Genomic DNA, 6,000 nt, shown 5'->3' with positions numbered 1-6,000 from the left:
AGGCTTTCTTCGGACAACTGAGAGAAGCTTCAAGATTGCAGGCCCTGGTTCTCATGGGGGACTTTAATCACCCTGACATCTGTTGGGAAACCAATATGGCAGTACACAGGCAATCCAGGAAGTTTTTGGAGAATGTTGGGGATAACTTCTTGGTACAAGTGCTGCAGATCCGACCAGGGGCCGTGAGCAGCTTGATCTTCTGCTCACAAACAGGGAGGAACTAATAGGGGAAGTAGAGGTGGGTGACAACCTGGGAAGCAGTGATCATGAGATGGTAGATTTCAGGATCCTGACCAAAGGAAGAAAAAAGAGTAGTAAAATACACATCTTGGACTTTAGAAAAGCAGATTTTGACTCCCTCAGAGAACTAATGGACAGAATCTCCTGGGATGCTAACATGAAGGAGAAAGGAGTCCAGGACAGCTGGCAGTCTTTTAAAGAAGCCTTATTGAAGGCACAGAAAGAAACCATCCCTATGCGTAGCAAGAGAAGCAAACATGGTAGGAGACCAGATTGTCTTACAGGGGAAATCCTTGGTGAACTTAAGCACAAAAAGGAAGCTTAAAAAAGTGGAAACTTGGACAAATGACCAGGGAGGGGTATAAATGGATAGCTCGAGAATGCTGGGGGGTTATCAGGAAGGCGAAAACGCAATTGGAATTGCGACTGGCAAAGAATATGAAGGATAACAAGAAAGGTTTCTACAGGCATGTTAACAAGAAGAAGGTGATCAGAGTGGGTGTGAGGCCCCTACTGGATGAAGGAGGTAACCTGGGGAAAGCTGAAGTATTCAAGGCTTTCTTTGCCTCTGTATTCACGGATAAGGTCGGCTCCTGGACTTCTGCGCAAAGTGACGCAAGATGGGATGAAGATGGACAGCCCTTGGTGGGTAAAGAACAAGTTAGGAACTATTTAGAAAAGCTAAACATACATAAATCCATGGGTCCGGACTTAGTGCATCTGAAGGTACTGAGGGAGTTGGCAAATGTCATTGAGGAGTCTTTGGCCATTATCTTTGAAAAGTTGTGGAGATTGGGAGAGATACCAGATGATTGGAAAAAGGCAAATGTAGTGCCCATCTTCAAAAAAAGGGAAGAATGACGATCCAGGGAACAATAGGCCAGTCAGTCTTACCTGGGATCCTGGAAAAATCATGGAAGGGATCCTTAAGGAATCCATTTTGAGGCACATGAAAGAGAGGAAAATGATCAGGAATAGTCAGCATGGATTCACAAAGGGCAAGTCGTGCCTGACCAATCTGATTAGCTTCTATGATGAGGTAACTGGCTCTGTGGACATGGGAAAGTCAGTGGATGTGATATATCTTGACTTTATCAAGGCTTTTGATACGGTCTCCCACAATATTCTTGCCAGCAAGTTAAGGGAATGTGAATTGGATAAATGGACGGTAAGATAGATAGAAAGATGGCTAGAAGGCTGGGCCCAACGGGTAGTGATCAATGGCTTGGTGTCAGGATGGCAGTTGGTTTCTAATGGAGTGCCCCAAGGTTCAGTTCTAGGATTGGTTTTGTTCAATATCTTTATTAATGACCTGGACGAGTGGATGGATTGTACCCTCAGCAAGTTTGCAGATGACACTAAGCTAGGGGGAGAGGTAGATATGCTTGAGGGCAGAGATAGGGTCCAGAGTGACTTAGACAAATTGGAGGATTGGGCCACAAGAAATCTGATGAGGTTTAACAAGGACAAGTGCAGAGTCCTGCACTTGGGACAGAAGAATCCCAAGCATTGTTACAGGCTGGGGACCAACCAGCTAAGTAGTAGTTCTGCAGAAAAGGACCTGGGGGTTACAGTCGATTAGAAGCTGGATATGAGTCAACAGTGTGCCCTTGTAGCCAAGAAGGCTAATGGCATATTAGGTTGCATTAAGAGGAGCGTTGCCAGCAGATCCAGACATGTCATTATTCCCCTTTATTCGGCTCAGGTGAAGCCACATCTGGAGTATTGTGTCTAGTTCTGGGCCCCCCACTACAAAAAGGATGTGGATGCTTTGGAGAGGGTCCAGCAGAGGGCAACCAAAGTGATTAGGGGACTGAAGCAAATGACCTACGAGTAGAGGCTGAGGGAGTTAGAGCTGTTTAGTCTGCAGAAGCAAAGAGTAAGGGGAGATTTGATAGCAGCCTTCAACTTCCTGAAGGGAGGTTCCAAAGAGGATGGAGAAAGGTGTTCGCAGTAGTGACAGATGGCCTCAAGTTGTGGTGGGAGAGGTCCAGATTGGATATTAGGAAAAACTATTTCACTAGGAAAGTAGTGAAGCACTGGAATGGCTTACCTAGGGAAGTAGTGGAAACTCCATCCCTAGAGGTGTTTAAGCCCTGGCTGGGTTGATTTAGTTGGGATTGGTCCTGCCTAGAGCAGGGGGCTGGACTTTATGACCTTCTGAGGTCTCTTCCAGCTCTATGGTTCTATGATTCTATGATTGAGGTTTTTATTTTGTATTCCAAAACAAAGCATACATTATAAAACTGTGACCTTTAAAAATGTGCCCATTGCTTTACAGAACTTTAAATTTTTACAGTATCTCAGGACTCACTGTGTTGCCTATGTATTGTTTAGAAAGAACAGTGCCCAGTTTTGTTTTAGATAAGTAAGCACGCAATACGTAGATAATGGTCTAAGTAGTGTGATTTTACCAAAGGCAAAAACAGCATAGCTTTAATAGTGACCAAAGTTATTCCAAACCATACAGAGCTAGGAAGAAGAGATACTTTCTTGAACCCAAAGGTTCCCATATATAACCAGGATAACTAACGCCTTTTTTCCATGCTGTTGGAAATTGTAGTGAGTATTTGGTTGTTCCATTCAACACTGGCAGCTGGGCAAACCTATCCTCTGCTGGGCTGCTTCTTTCCTGAGCTTTAGGCAACTAATCTTAACCTTAAGAAGTTCTGAGGAATGAAAGACCCTTGAGAATAGGCTGAACCACTTAGCCTGTGTGAAGATTCTCTATCATGTTCCAGTTCTTATGTGCCACTTTAGTGGCATGAGGTGCCAACAGAAATAGATCCCTGCACATAAGGGGGTTTGCTAAGCAATATACAGCTGCCGTAATGGATCAATACTGCTTTCCCCCACTTTCAGTCTCTCACTTAAGGGGCTTGTTGGGCTAAATTGGTTTAAATCAATTAACTTTAGCACAATTACACTGATTTATTCCAGCTGAGGATCTAGAACATCACAATGAGGCAAAAGCCCAAAATGCTGTGTTTTTTCCTCTAGCAGTATCGCTTACAACTTAGACTGTAACCTTGCAGGATCCCCTAAAAAGACAGCTTTGGAGGGTGGGTAAAAATTACCTGGGACTGCCCTCTGAAGTCTTTCAGAAAAGAATAAACAGAGCCAATAAAAAATAACCCCAGTTACACATGTCCAGATCCATGAGCATGTCTGAACCAGTAAGCACTGGGTTTACAGTTTTCATATCAATTGCTTGAGCTGTCTTGTTCCTTATTGGCACTTCATAATATAACTTAGGTATGTTAAAATTAACAATGAACAAAGCTGTACCCCTCATTCCCAATTCAGTTTTTCTTATCTTATCTTTGTGTGCTGGAGGCGTAGCTGCTTCAAATCTCTTTATTCTTGTCATCCATTCCATGATTATAGAGCTGTCTTATCTTATATAACTAAATGACATATTTAGTACTAATAGCTTTTCCTCCCTATCTTTAGCTGTTTTATGACCTACAGTAGATAATCGACAGTGCTTTTTGTACACTGGATTAGATGAACTCTGCTGGTTTCTGTCATTTTGCCTGTGAGCAGTTCTTACCAATAAACAGTCATTGAGTCAGCCAGACATCACCGAGGAGCTGTTTGTTCAGGATGTGTCACTTTGGAATCAGAAAACAAAGGACCTCCTCAGTTTAGGAGAACTATGACTTTCTATGTAGTGGTAAGGTTTTTGTCTGGATTTTGGCCAATGCTTTCCAAAGTAACTAGCAGTCTTGGGTTTCTTAATTTTCTGGGTGCTCTGCTTAAGATACTCGAAAGGGACTTGATTTTTCAGACAGTGGTGAATACGCACTCTCTGAAAATAAGGTCTCCTCATAATGCGTCAGGGTGGGCAACCAAAAACTGAGATCTCCAAAATGAAAAAAAAATGTCCATATGTATCCCAAAATATATGAGCTAGTAACTTTTTCCAACTTTCTTCCTCTACCAGCTGTTCAGCTTCAGTAGGTTTTCATGAGATCTAAACCCTGCCGGAGATACTACCTCTCTCTTTATGTCATGCTGCCACAGTTAGGATCAACAGAGATGCCCAAACTGAGTTCCAGTGGATTTAAAGCAACAGGCTAGTGGTAAGAGTTTATTTTGTGGGAATAAATCAATGAAGAACATACTGGCTCCTCACTACTTCAGAAATGTATTCAAACTCAACTCAGAAACTGAACTCTCTGAACTGTGGGGCATTTGAATCAAGCTCCCATTGTTCTTACTAACTCTAGTCACCATAATGGGCTGAACCAAAACCCCAACTCTAAAAACACACAACTACAACTTTGGGAAAATTCAGATAAAAAATATTTAAAATGTTGCATCTCTGGCCTAGCGCTAAGAAGGGTCATTTTAATAAGCACGTCACACAGAATTCCTTCTCTGTCCTTTCTCTTATACTCAGGGCGAAGGATAATAATTTGCTCTTGGACAATCATCTCAGCTATGGTGCCTGTTACACTTGTTATGTGGAAGATTCCAGACTCTGCCTATTTCCATGATGCACTCTTATCATTTCTTGCCCACTAGCATAGGACAGGGAAAATATTGGGTACATAGATTCTCCTCCTGCTGCTACTGCTGGAAGCAGAGATGCAGGGCTAATAATAACATTGGCATGATGTGTGTGTCTGTGTGTGTCTGTCTGATTCCCCCTTTTGCTTCTGTATCAGCGTCATGTGGCGGGATACAGAAATTGGCCCCAAACAAAGTGAAAGTAAATTACAATGGTTTTTTATTCTGAAAAATATATTACACTGAAAATATATAATCCTGTTTTCAGTAAAAATGTATTTTGTTCATTTCAAGTGACCTGTTTTTTCCATTCATGGCTGAAGGCTTTTAGTGTTGGGACTCTATTTTTTTCTGTCTTTGGAAGTACTACCAAAATTTATGTTTTTGGCTTTGTTATTGTTCTATTATCAGTACTTTATTGTTGTTATAAATACTAGGCAATAAAACCTTTTAAGTGAACAAGTCTTGAATTCCTACTGAAATGTTAGTGATTAAAGAGAAATAGCAATATCATTTTGCCTTAACTCTAAACTAAATGTACCAATTTTTATGGTTTTGGGGAAACCGTATCATTATACCCCTCATCTTGTGAAATAGCATCTTACTTTAGAAATAGACCTATTGACATTAGTAAGGCTATTTATGGCATAAGCTACTATTCACTGTAAATAATAGTCTCACAGTCTGGCCCTTGTACAAATATTAAGTCATACCACACTGAAAGTGGGTAGCAGTCCTCCAGCTTATTTTATGGGTTATTTTTAGATAAGCATATTCAGGCTTTTCCCATTGCAACTAGAGACCAGCCAACTCTTTTGAATGAAATAAGTGATCCAAATCTTTTCTCGAATTCAAAAAAGTTCACTGGTGTTTCTGCACCTGGCTGAAATAATTAAGTGCTGAGGGAGGAAAACACACTAAAGTATGGTCTTATTAACATTTCTGCCCCGTATACAGGGTAAAGAGCTATGGGTAAAGGGTATTTTCCTGGATTCCTGAACAGTTTCAGCATTATGAAGCTGTAGATAAGTTAAAAAAAATAGGACAGGTACTTAACAGAAAGTACATTCTTTTAAAAATTAAGACAACTGTGCAGAGAATGGGAAAATATTGATTAGATCACCGAGAGGATAACAGTGAATATGGGCTAGCAATGTGACACTGTCATAAAATTGCCAGGGACCATCTAGATTTGTGGTAAGGGGAGTATCCCATACAAAATAATCAAGGTGATTGGCACTGGTT

The sequence above is a fragment of the Pelodiscus sinensis genome, chromosome 1 (assembly GCF_052426305.1).
Source record: "Pelodiscus sinensis isolate ZL-2025 chromosome 1, ASM5242630v1, whole genome shotgun sequence".
NCBI lineage: Eukaryota > Metazoa > Chordata > Testudines > Trionychidae > Pelodiscus > Pelodiscus sinensis.
This window is presented reverse-complemented; position numbering follows the sequence as displayed.